Raw genomic sequence first — 13,724 nt, 5'->3', positions numbered from 1 at the left:
TCCAAACTGCTGATCAACATGAAGCAGAGTTCCTCAGTTTGTCAGAGACACACAAACAGACTGAAACTCATCTGTGTCGACTCCAGAAGAGTCTCTCCTGATCTGCTCTGTGTTTATTCATGTCCTCCATTCTGTGAAATATTGCTCTCTGTCAGTGCTTTACTGTAAAATCCTCTTCATGCAGCAACAGTGTAGGTTTGATCTCAGCATTGTGCATTTATCCAAAGCAGCAAACAAGCCACACTGTCTCTGACTGTTTGTTCCTTTCACTCTATATGCAAACACAAGCCTGGTTCACATGTGTCATGGATGGAAGAGTTTCTGACACACTTCAAATAAATACATTCACTCATGTCTGTGTGTAGTTTTTACAGTGATAATATTGTAGTGTCTCCCTGCTCTCTGTCTCTGACTGAAGGAACTCCTCCTTCTACCATTGTGTTGTTGTCTCCTCTGAAGCTTCACATATGGATTGTTTCAGGAACATTTGTTTGTGGAAATAATTCAGTGGTTCTTACAGCTGAGGACATTAATAAGTAGGGCATCATTTTGTATTTGATCTGCACTAAGTGTGACTGAAAATCAGTCTGTATGTATTTTGATATGAAGAACGTGTATAAAGAAAAGTGAAGTTAACATGATGGACACTTAATGATGGAGGAAGATGAACATCAGGGATCAGTGATTATTTCTTCTCTGCAGTTTCAGTCCATCCATCAACAGCTGTGGATATATGAGCTAAACTGACAGACTGAGGAGGACTCATGCTCTGTGGTCTCTGTGTACCTGAGAGTCTTCAGACTACAATCTGGACTGTTGAGTAAAGCAGACAGCAGCTTCACTCCTGAGTCTCCTGGATGATTGTAGCTCAGGTCCAGCTCTCTCAGATAGGAGGGGTTGGAGGCCAGAGCCGAGGCCAGAGAAGCACAGCCCTCCTGTGTGATCAGACAACCTGACAGACTGGAGGTACAAAACATGTCATGAACTCAAGAAGAAAGAAGAAAAATCCAACAGATCTTCAACATGAACATGAAGCAGAATTTAACTGATGATCAAAAAGCTGGATCCTGACCTGAGAGTCTTCAATCTGCAGTCTGGACCCCCTAATCTGTGAGACAGCTGCTTCACTCCTGAATCCTGCAGGTCGTTATTATCCAGATCCAGCTCTCTCAGACTAGAGGACTGGGAGCTGAGAACTGAGGACAGAGCTTCACAGCTTCTCTCTGAGAGGTTACAGCTGCTCAGCCTGAAAGAAATGCAAATTAGTTGTTATTGATGAATGAATGGAAATTTGTTGTGAATAATGACAATAAAGATCTTTTTACTTGTGTAGAATTCAGTGCACATTAGTGTCTGAAAGCCTCCACATGTCAACACATGAACTGCATGTAGAAAAGCTTCAAACATAATGTTAAGGTATGCATTTAAATGATCAACAACCAGATCCTGACCTCAGTGATTCCAGACCACAGTCAGCACTCTCCAGTCCAGCACAAAGAAGCTTCACTCCTGAATCCTGCAGGTCATTATTATCCAGATCCAGCTCTCTCAGACTAGAGGACTGGGAGCTGAGGACTGAGGACAGAGCTTCACAGCTTCTCTCTGAGAGGTTACAGCTGCTCAGCCTGAAAGAAATGAAATGTGTACATTTAACAATACTGAATAATTGTAAGAAGTAGAGCAGTGCAATGAAAAAAACAATTCTACAACATGAAAGGACACTATTGTCTAAGCTTAGTAATGTCAGTGGTTATAATTTGTGAATTATGTTTGTACATTTTTATTATTAATCATCTGTCATTTCTATGGCAGAGAACAGGAATCAGCCAATCAGAAAAAAATGTATTGTTGCCAGGTGAGGTCTGAGATTCAGCTGCAAGCACACCGTGCAGCAGACGTTATGGCATATAGGGCAGGCCAGGAGTGAGAGACAGGGAGCGGGTTTCCTTCTATATTGATCCTCCCTCTGTGTTTCAGTCACTTCATGTGAACTGATTGTGTGCTGATCAACACAAGCAGACACATCAGCACAGATTCATGTGAACTAAGTTACCTGTTGTGCAGTTTTTTTTGGAGGCTTTGGGTAATCTGTTTCTAATCTGTTTAATCTGATCTGTTCTGTGAAGTCTCTAAAACCTGACAGTGCAGCTGATGGCCTCATTGGGAATACAGTGAAACAGAAATGTGGTTTTTGTGGTTAAAGTCATGGTGGCACAGAGGTAGACAGTAACAGATGTAAACATTTTGTTCTAATAACCTGTTAGTGTAGTGCCACCATGAGGCTGACAGAACTGTTTCATTTTCAGTTGGTTTTATATTTGTCATCATGGCTTAAAATAAATAAGGAGTTATTGAATCTCTCAGTAATAGTTGTTGAGTTAACCCTTTACTTCTGTCAGTATAATAGCTGTTGAAATCCACCAGAATGCAGGAAATGGCTTCTACTTCATCCAAAATGTTCTGGGGGAGGTAACTCTGATACTTTTCCACATTAAAACCATACAGCCTGTCCTTATTAGCTTTAGATATGATTCCAGCCTCAGACCTTTATGGTGTATTTCCAGGCTATTCTTTAAGGTCAGTGACTTCATATTGTTCATCTTCAGCAGTTTCTGTTTCATAACTTCCTAATGTTCAAAGGTTTTCTACTTTTCACAATAAAACAGCTTCATCTATTCAAAGTGTTTCAGCAACTTAAATTCAGACTGCAGATTCTCCAGCAATTCAGAGCAATCCTTCACATCATTCAGAGCAATGCTTCAGCTGCAGCAACCAAACTCACATTTTCTGCAGGAAATGCTTTCTAGTTAACTTTGTGTTCATAGTGTGTCAATTCATATTTTCGTCTTGTTTAATGAGTTGCAGTTTAATGTTATAGATGTACTTGCACAATCCATCATCATTTAATCTCTTGAGTGAAGCCTACATCTAGAAGGTTTCATTCCTAAATGTGTTTTGTTTGTAACCCAGTTTAAAATCCCCACATGTTTTAATGAGTGTTGATCATTTCAGTTCAAGTTTAAGTGTGTAAGCATTTAAAATGTGATTTAAAGTGTTACATGTTTGTTGTGTTATGTTAAAGAATGTTGCTGAAAGATGTCCCACCAGCATAGATGGGGTTAATAACAAGTGACAGAACCGTGAGCACAGTGTGACACAGACTAGGAGAGGTGTGTCGGAGAAACATGTGTAACACAGAGATTTTCTGTCTTCATTTCTAAGTTAGCAGTGCACAAAACGGTGTGTAACTTGTGTCTTAAGGTTGTTGACAGGACAATCTGTGAGAAGAAGTCTAGCAGCATACTGAGAGGCGGGAAGACTTTCAGCACGAAGTTCAGACGGTTTATGTTTGGTGCTAATGCTAAAGCTAGCTGTTAGCCACCTGGAAGAATAGATTCAAGTCAGTTGATGACAAGTGAAGGGACTTTTTCTAGCTCTAGTTGGACTCACTCAGTCGACTGTTTGAGGAGCTCATCTGCTGTTTTCCACCTGAGGACAGAGAAGAGACACGGACGGAGGTTGGAGCCACTAGGACTTGGGAGTTTCTTCCGGCAAGAAGAGAGGATAGAGACAGTAGACGGAGTCTGTGGTGAGATGCTGATGCTGAGCCTGCTCCTGTGACTGTTGGAGGACGGGACTGGAACACCTCAGGTGCTTGTTTTATTTTGCTCACAGAGTGAAGCGGCCATTAAGTTTTGGGCGTCCACGAACACAAGCACCGCATCAGGCCTGCTGCGGTATATGTCAGTCTGTAATCATTTAAGTTGCTGCTTTATAGAGTGTATTAAGGTGTGGGGGCCGCAACTTTTGTTTAAGTGACCTTGAGGTTGGTAAACTGAGTTTCTGAATTCATTAGAGGGTTAAGAAAAAAGGTTATATTGTGTTTTTGCCTCCAAACAGCTGGAGTGTTTTTCTTTAAAAAAGTGACATTTGATGTTTAAGGCTCCAAAACAATATTCTAATTTTATTTTCATTTCTTAGTTCAGCTAGTTCACCAGCATTAACCTTTTCTTAAATAACTGAGAATTATTTTTCTAAAACCTTGTGTTGTGTTACTTATTACTCACCTGAGAAAGGGCAGTGATTCAATTGCAGAGACATATGCAGACGTAGTTAAGATCTTCATTAAAAATATAATTTAAAGATGGCCATTTGATTGATGGGTTAAACACTGCACTTGTGTGTATTAAAGGGACATCCAAGATAATAATTAAAACTGAGTTAATCAGGGTTAAGAAACATTGGATAAATACTTTAAAAGAACCTAAAAGCCTGCCCTCATCTGTAATGTGGTGAGAGTTGCTCCTCTGGCACTTCCTGTGTTTTTCATTTCTTGCTCGTTTCCTTGTTTTTGTTCTTTCCAGGCGCGATGGTCCAGCTGGGTGGAGTCGTGGCTTCTTCTCACCTGGGTTCCGTTTCCCGTCATTCCGCCGGCTACTTAAGCGCCGCCTCCCTTCTCCTCGGCGCCAGTTCTTCACTGCTATTTTCGTACTAAGCAACCAGCCACCTTTCTGTCCGTTCTAAGTGACCAGTGACTTACCTTGTTTTTTGCCTAGGCCTCCAGCCACGCCACCCGGTTGTTTCTCGCCCTGGAACTGAGTTGTGCTTCGCCCTCGTGGTTGTTTGTCGTTCCTCCTTCAAGTTACCTCGTAGTTCGCCCTTGTGGTTGTTTTTGGTTATATTTTGGACTCAGCTCAGTTTTCGCCTCAGTGGTAGTTTTTTGTTTTCTCTATTAAAGTGAGTAAATGTACCTGCTTCTGGATCTCCGTCTGTGATCGCACATAACATCATCAATATGACTACAGAGGGGAGCGCTACATGTTGTTGAAGTGTTTTCTATATTCACATATGTTTGTCGGAAATATTTGACACCAGAAAGTTCCAACAATTTTATTTTGGAACTCATTTGTACTAGTTATATCTACAACTCATGCTGATATACAACAATGAAATGTGAAGACTGGATCAACACCCAGATTTACCCTGACCCGAGGATCTGCAGTCTTGGGACTTCAGAGCTCACCCCACCACAAACTTTACATCACAACACATAAAACTATTGAGACTGACCTCAGAGTCTGCAGTCCACAACTCTCCAGAAAACCACGTAGCTGCTCCACATCCTGCAGGTGGTTCCCACTGAGGTCCAGATATCTCAGCTGGGAGGGGTTAGCCTTCAGAGCTGATCCCAGAGAGCTGATCTCTGACAAACCACAGCCACACAACCTAATAAAACAACACAAGACATTGATAGAGCCATTGATACCACTGATCATCTAATAATATGGGATAACATTAAAACATACAGATTACTGTTACTGGGAGGGAAGAAAATAATAATTATTCACTGAATTACTGAGCAACATTTGAACATATGAGTAGATCTGATTTGTCATCAGAGCAACAGTGACTGAAGATACACATGTCTGTGGTCCTTTTCTGTCTGTCAGTCCTGACAGATGATTTAAAAACTGGACCTCAGCCTAATAATAACATTAACTGACCTAAGAACCTGCAGTATGCAGTGAGGACTGTCCAGTCCAGCACATAGCTGCTTCAGTCCTGAATCCTCCAGCCTGTTCTGGTTCATGTCGAGCTCTGTCAGATGGGAGGGGTCGGACTTCAGAGCTGAGGCCACAACTTCCCAGTGAGTCTCTGAGAGTTTACAGTCAGAAAGTCTGTGATGACAGAAATATCAGAACATTATGAAAGGGACACTTTAAGTAGTAGCAGTGATCTCATTTGATCTGACTGTTTGACATGTAACAATAGTTCTGATCATTCTCATCGTCTCATTTTGACAGTGTATTTCACTTTATTCCTCTGTTGTAGGTTCTTCCAGCTGATATTGGTGAAAGATAAATTCTTCTCTTTCATTCAGAGACTTTAAAGAGTTATTCTGTTGTGTGACATCCTGATTGAACTGTTTGTGTAATGGTATGTGTGTGCATGTTTGCATACCATGATGTTGTGCTGCAGTTTTTGCAGTCTTTGTATCTATGTAGTTTGTGCAGCTCTTTGGCCACATGCAGCTGTTTTAACTACAAATAAAGACACATTTATTGTCCATTCATTTAACAGCTTCAAACAGAAACATACAAAACAATGTTTTCACAGTAGAAGAACATCCGAGACAAAAACACAGCTGATGTGATGTGTCAATGAACACAAGGAGCTCTGTTAGAGAGAAACACAGTGTGAATGTGTCTAAGAACTAAACCAGTAATCTGCACTGATTGGTCACATCTGGACTCACCTGAACTTTCTGCAGTTCCTCACAGCTGGAAGCAGTCTCAATCGTCCTTCTGTTGTTGTGTTGTACTTCATCAGGTCTAGCTCATCGAGAACCTCCTCTGACATCTGCAGCATGTAGGCCAGAGCTGAGCAGTGGATCGCAGAGAGTTTCTTCTCTGATCTGGTCTCTGACTGCAGGAACTCTTGGATCTCCTGATGCACTGAGAGGTCGTTCATCTCCATCAGACAGTGGAAGATGTTGATGCTTCTGTCAGGAGACACTGTATGAGTGCGTCTCTGTTTCAGGTCGTCGATGGCTGTCTGGATGGTCTCTGAACTGATCTCTGTCTGACCCAGCAGGTCTCCTAAGAGTCTCTGATTTGACTGCAGGGAGAGACCATGAAGGAAGCGAACCATCAGGTCCAGGTGGCCAGTTTCACTGTTCAGAGATTTCTCCATGACTCTGTACAGGATGTCATCCAGAGATGACCAACTTTTCTCTCCCAGGAAGTTCACCAGCTCTTCATCGTCCCCATCAATGAAACAGCGTATGAGGTGGAAAGCAGCCAGAAACTCCTGAACGCTCAGGTGAACAAAGCAGAATGTTGTGAATTCCTGTTTCCTTCTCTTCTCTTCTTTGAAGATCTCTGTGAACACTCCTGAGTACACTGAGGCATCACTGATATCGATGCCACACTCTTTCAGATCCTTCTCATAGAAGATCATGTTGCCCTTTTCCAGCTGCTGAAGAGCCAGTTTTGCTAGTGAAAAAATGCACTGACTGGACTTATCTGGTCCACATTTCTCTTTGGTCTGATTTGCCTGAAACTTCAGAAACTCTGCATACATCTCAGTCAGGGTCTTGGGCAGCTCTCCTCCCTCTCTGGTTTTCAACCTGTCCTCCAGAACTGTGGCAGTGATCCAGCAGAAGACTGGGATGTGGCACATGATGTGGAGGCTTCGTGATGTCTTGATGTGGGAGATGATCCTGCTGGCCTGCTCCTCCTCTCTGAACCTCTTCCTGAAGTACTCCTCCTTCTGTGGGTCAGTGAACCCTCTGACCTCTGTCACCACATCCACACACATACGAGGGATCTGTTTGGCTGCTGCAGGTCGTGTGGTTATCCATATGCGAGCGGAACGCAGCAGTTTTCCATTGATGAGGTTTTTCACCAAGATATCGGTGGTGGAGGACTTAGTTACATCAACAGAGTGACAATCATCAACATGAAGGTCCAGATGAAGGCGGCTCTCATCCAGTCCATCAAACACAAAGAGAAGCTTGAATTCACTCTTGTCATAGTTGCTGTTTCCTGATGATTCTAAAGCAGTAAAGATACAATTAAGAGCCTCCTCTTTGATGCCCTTAGCCTCTGGGATACATTTATGAATGAGGTTTGCCAAACTGAACTGTTTTCCCATCAGTGGATTCAGCTGGCGGAAGGAGAAGGGGAAAATGAGATGCACATCTTGATTGGCTGTTCCTTCAGCCCAGTCCAGCATAAACTTTTGCACCAGGAAGGTCTTTCCAATTCCTGCGATTCCGTTGGTCAGCACTGTTTTTACGGGTCTTTTTTTTCCAGAAGGATGTTGGAACATGTCTCTGGGTTTGACAGATGTCTCAGTGTCTCTGGGCCTCCAGGCTTTCTGGATCTGTTGGACCTCATGCTGTGTGTTGATGTGTATGTCAGGGCTGGCTGTGATGTATAGCTCTGTGTAGATATCAATCAGACACTCTTTATCTTCTGCCCAGCCTTCTCGTGTATACTGAAACTTGTCCTCGAAGTGTGATCGGAGTTTCTTTTGGTAATATGTGATGTGGCGTGGCTCCGGTACTGGAACCATCCCATCTGTCAAAGACAGTGAGTAGTGTTTACACATATAGGCAGACCTTGTCTGTCTTAACTAACTTTCCCAGGCAGTTCAGTGTGTTCCTACAAAGCAGAACAGATCCATTATCATCCAAAAAATGAATTCATCTTGGCAATGCTATGGCTAAGAGAGTAAATCAAGGCAACTGAACACATGGATGGTCTTTGTTGTTTTCTGTAAACATTTCACTGCTCCCCCTAACCACCTTCACTCATGATACAAACTACTAATAAATAAACTTAACTTGAGCTTCTATGGTAATATAACAAAACACATTAAAACATATGAGTTTTAATGGACAATTAAGTGTCAGTATTAGTGTGAGTGTAATGTGGTAGTTTTGTTTTTGCAACACTGACACTAGTGTAGAGTTTTAACACTATTGTCAGCCAGTGTTACTTTCTAACACCTGTCAGAGTTGAAATATACAATCTGAAAAGACAAAGGAAGTGATTGGGGCACCTTAAACACTGCAGTGTTTGGTACACAGGCTGGATCCAGTGTTAGGCTGTAGTTCATGAACTCAGAGGGGAGCAGTGCCCAAATCAACAAACAAAAAGTCACTAAAACACACTAAAGTTCCCTAACAAAAGAAAAAAAATGGCAAAGCTGGAACCTAAAACTCCTGACCCAAAAACAGGAGAACAAAGAAAAAGGGGCGTCTCCCTCCTACAAGCTGCAGCTACACATGACAATATATACAGAGCTACTTACAAATGACAATGACTGATCCAAAAGCAAGATGGACTCCAGCTACACAAACACATCAACACAACAGGTACTCAGACACAGACTAAAGACACAAATCATCTGGCTCATGTGAGAGTGGAAGTGAGGAGGACATGAGACTAAAAAGACACCTGGGACATGCTAGCAGGTCACAGTCCATATTCACTCCAATGACATCGCATCCAGACGTTTGATGGACAAAAGCCTTTTTCTTGTTGCATATGTGGGTCAGAACAATAAGGATCCAGTAAGTGTGCAATGACACTGTGACTGAATACAAGAGACAAATGTCCATTAAAGACAGGACTTCTGATGGACTGATAGAACACTGACTCATGCACAATAACATGAGGAAAGACTGAGTCAAACTTACCCTTCCTCACATCAGGTTTTAACGTCTGCTCTCCACCATGGTCCACCCTGCAGGAAGAAACACATTCTGACTGTGTTATATCAAAGGCTGTCATGTGTGTAGCTACGTTGGTTGGCAGCATCAAAACACATGTGAGACAGTGAGTTCGAGACACAAGAGATGGCAGCCAAAAAGAACGTCTATATAAGGAGCTATTCTGTAATGAAACCTGTCAGTCATGTAAAGTTCACTAATGAAATTAGTTCATCATAATAATAACTGATGCATGGCATCTAACAGGCTAATCGCTGCATAATAGTCCTAACAGTCCTCTTAAGGTCTCCTTTAGAAAACAGGACACTCATAGTATTTCTGACTAAAACCATCTTACATATGTTCACAAAGAAACCAGGGAAGATGAAGCATTTGCTAATGATAATATGGAGTAAGGAGGCATTCAGTTCATGTGTTGTGCTTAAAAATATTGTTCATATTATGATGTTAAAATACATTTTCCTCTCTCTGTTTTTTTGAGAGTGAGTGGTTTAAAAAAAAGAAAATGGGAGATGAGTAGTTCTAGTATGGAAAGTAATGGTCCAGCCAAATTGTCTCATGTTAATGTTGATATTTATAATCAGTTAAGCTGATAATGAGAATATTTATAATGACCATTGAGAGGCCATGTTTTACATGGTACATGGTTGTGTATACATGTGTTTATATGTCCGTATCTATATGTAAAGACATATTCTGTTATGAGAATATTATTGTAACCCTATTTTGGCCTATACAGGCCGGGTGTCTTTTCTTTATGTGGATCCCTGGGTTCAAGATCTTTCAGAGCCGAAAACTCTGTTTATATGTAAACGAAGGGAAAAGTAAAGGTAACACGAGTAAAATATAGAATATATATTGTTCCCTCATGATGACACTGGTGTTCAGGCCTGGGTGTCCTCACAGAGCTTACCTCTTATTGAGGTCATCGATGAGCAGCTGCTCGTGCGTCTGGAGGATGTGGTAGAATTTATCTTTGGGCTCTGTTCCAGCTTGCAGGAACGTGTAGAGCTCCCTGACCTTGTCCTGGTTGGTGGGCTGAGCTCTGATCCGATCATATGCTTCCTGCTGGATGACCGAGCCCAAGAGCTGGTCCAGGATGGGGTCGGTGTTGCTGATTCTCTGGATCAGGTCGGCTCTGTGTTCATCCACAAAGTGCGTGTCTGAGAGGAGAGCAGAGAAAGATGATGACCTCTGTGGTGCGTTCAGGAACCCCTGCCCTCTGTCCTGTGAGGACTGATGGGCTTCAGGGTGTATAGAACGCTGAGTGCCTGACATTTCCCAGTTTGGGATCAATCAAAGAATAAAGATCATCAGTCTATCAGCTGGTTTATGGTGTGTTCAAGAGGAACTGGTGCTGACCTTTGGACTCTGCCCTCTTTGTGAGGTCAGAGAGGTCAAAGGTCAGGTCAGTAAAAACCCAAATACTCGCACTGAGGTGTGTGTGGTGTACAGAGAGAAGACTGTACTCACGGTCAGCGGGCTTTGCCATCAGTCCAGCTGTGTCTTCAGCTGAAACAGAGAAGGAGACACCGTCAGTGACAGACTCATAAGTGATACAAACTAACAGGGAATGCAACTGTTACCTTAACAAGAATACATTTTAAACCAAACACAACAATATGTAAACGTAATTACATTTATTTGATCCAACAACTCACCAAGTTCACTTTTTGGAGTGTCATCAAAGAACTGTGCATGTCACACAGTCAAGTGCTGCCACCCAGTGTCAGGTATAAGTATCAGATTGGTGATTCAACAGTGTTGTGTTGAATTTACTTAGATGGTTTGTGTTGCTCACTGAGTTCCTTCTGGACAGAGGAATAACGTGAGCAATGCAATGTGTGGCCGTCCAATTAGCAGCAGCACAGTAAAAGCCGCTTTCATTCAGTCATTCTTGTCTGTAATGATGCAGTTTGTACCCAGAAGGGCTCACAATAGGAAAATCAACCTCATTTAAAGTGAGTGTTATATTTATTTTGAATATAATTAAATGTGATGTAACTATTTTTGGTATATACATTTGTGGCAGGTGGCGGTGCAGTGAAGCCATCAGATGGTTCAGGCTGTGTAAAGGCCTCCATCAGCAGTGACAGTTTCTCTGTTTACAGACTGAAGTGGCTCCTTTAACTTGGAGGATGTGGACACAGATGATGTTTCCCTCCCAGTGAATTCACTCAGACATTAAAGGTCTGCTGAAGCTCCCACTGGAGACAAGCGTGCACTTTCATTTCAGAAAGCACAGAGGCAACTTCATCGGGTTCATATAGCAGGAAGCTGCACTCTGTCAGATCTGATTTCATTTTATATATTGTGGATTTATGACCTGTATTTCTTCTAGATACACCCTATGTATTTTATGCATATCTGTACAGGAGGACCGTGGATTCGGGGGGGGGGGATTCATGTTTGTGCATGTTCATAAAAAATAAAAAAGAAAGAAACAGTATTTCTGTATACACTGAATCTCACTGCCTTGCATCCCCCAAATGATGTCTTTAAAATATAATATATTGAATAAAACATTCAAAATTGCTGAAAATGGTTGAAATAGTTTAGTTGCCCAAAACATTTAACTCCAAGGCCGACTCATATAATGTGTCATTTAACTGGAATTTTTGCAACATTTGATTTATAATAATTGAACTAGTGTCCTGTCTGTTTAATGTGACTCAGCTGAACTAAAACCACCTTCAGTCACTCCGCAGTCTTCCGGGACAGCTCGTAGGACTAAACAAGATGCACCTGAATGCACCATGAAATCAGCAGCGTTGTGGTACCCTTTACCATAAAATCAATGTATTCACACAACAAACTGTACACGTGGACAGAGTGCGGCCACAACACTGGTGTTAATCCCAGAAACAGTCTGATGTGCTAGAGTCAGAGAATAAAGCGACATTTTCTCTGTGAACAGTGAACTTTACAAAAAGAACAATTCCCCACAGAACTGACGTACAATATCGCTCAATCAGTTACAGGGCAGTAAAGATCAATGAGGTGATTCTCACCTGCTGAATCAGTCCTGACTTCCAGAAGCTTCCACCTTCATGTGTGGAGCTGCTCGTTCTGCTGCCGTCTGACTGGAAGGGAAATCAAAAAAGGGAACTCCACAAAAACCATAAAACAGGGAACCTGATACAAACATGTGATGTCAGCAGCTCAGTGAACACGCAAAAGCAGAAAATATGAATACAATTACAAATAAATCATTTCAAAATTAAAAACAACTGTTCTAAAACAAATTTTCTGCACAAACAGAATTTACACTCATGTTATCTCTGTTTTATATTATTGAATAAATGTTATAAAGTTTAAAGGAACACCAACAAAGAAAAAAAAGAGCTTTTAGTCAGAGTTCAGTTCAGTTGTTACTTCCTCATTCACATTTTCACCATTGACATCTGTTATTCTAAAACCTCTCCTATGTGGTTGCTTTTGCTTCATTAGTCACAACAACTCCTCCATGGTATTTCTGTTTGGACTGTAAATATTAAATCAAGAGAGGCCTGTGTAGAGTGTCATTGTTAGTTCTCTGCTGTCAGTTGCTTCATTTCCTCCTGAAGATTTTGCAAACACTCGACTTCCTCTCAGCTTCTGTGTCATACTTCTCTTTAATTTGTTTGACTTCACTGAACTGACCTCGTCTTGGTCACATAGATCCACTTTTCTTATATAAATAAAATATGTACACATACATCAGTGATCTGCACATAATGCATGTGAACGTAGCTATCCCCACAACACAGATGTGTCCCCACGTCTGTGGAACAGTCTGCCTCTTCAAGGCAGATCTGCTCCATCTGTAGAAGAGTTTAACAGCAGACTCAAAACTCATTTGTTTTCCTTGGCTTTTAACACTGAATAGGCAGCTCACCTTGGCTTTCATCCTTTTATCACTATTTTATGCATGTTTGACCTTGTTTACTGTACTTTTATTATTTTACTTTGATTGTATTAATACATGACTGACTCCTGTGTACTGATAGAACTGATCTGACTCCAGCCGTCTCCATCATTCATAGAACATAACCTGTATAGCTGCTTCCTGTCATACTGTAAGCACATACATAACAACAGCACAGGATGAATCTATGCATAGAAACAGAGAATCACACAATATACTATAATCATCCATAATTTAATATAAATATTATTAGTGTTTATTTAATTCATGATAGATGCCAATATAATAACTGTAATCAATACTGAACTATAAAATATCTGATCAATGATCAAACTGATATACAGATATTGACAGATTCTCACCTGCTGAATCAGTTCTGACTTCTGAAGTTTCCACCTTCATGTGTGGAGCTGCTCGTTCTGCTGCTGTCTGTCAGGAAATCAAAAACAGAAGTAACTTTACAAAACACAATCACACAAAAACACAGAAATATAAATAAATAAAAATTACTTTTAGTGTTTACCTTTTAACATATGTCCAGCGACCGCAGATGAAAACTAGCCCTCAGGTTGATTC

The 13,724-nt window shown here is 41.4% G+C and overlaps 2 long non-coding RNA genes across 2 annotated transcripts; both read right to left on the bottom strand.

Moving 5' to 3' along the window:
* Positions 1-7,838: 7,838 nt before the first annotated feature.
* LOC114429752 (uncharacterized) lies at positions 7,839-10,164 on the bottom strand. The gene is made up of 3 exons (XR_003669916.1): positions 10,155-10,164; positions 9,209-9,255; positions 7,839-8,084 (listed from the first exon to the last, which is right to left on the bottom strand). It is a non-coding gene; the product is annotated as an uncharacterized LOC114429752 (long non-coding RNA).
* A 219-nt stretch (positions 10,165-10,383) lies between these two features.
* On the bottom strand, positions 10,384-13,237 carry LOC114429753 (uncharacterized). Its single transcript, XR_003669917.1, has 3 exons — positions 12,253-13,237; positions 10,715-10,753; positions 10,384-10,404 (listed from the first exon to the last, which is right to left on the bottom strand). It is a non-coding gene; the product is annotated as an uncharacterized LOC114429753 (long non-coding RNA).
* Between the last annotated feature and the right edge of the window lie 487 nt (positions 13,238-13,724).

Source organism: Parambassis ranga, unplaced genomic scaffold (assembly GCF_900634625.1).
Source record: "Parambassis ranga unplaced genomic scaffold, fParRan2.1 scaffold_21_arrow_ctg1, whole genome shotgun sequence".
Lineage (NCBI taxonomy): Eukaryota > Metazoa > Chordata > Actinopteri > Ambassidae > Parambassis > Parambassis ranga.
This window is presented reverse-complemented; position numbering and strand designations above follow the sequence as displayed.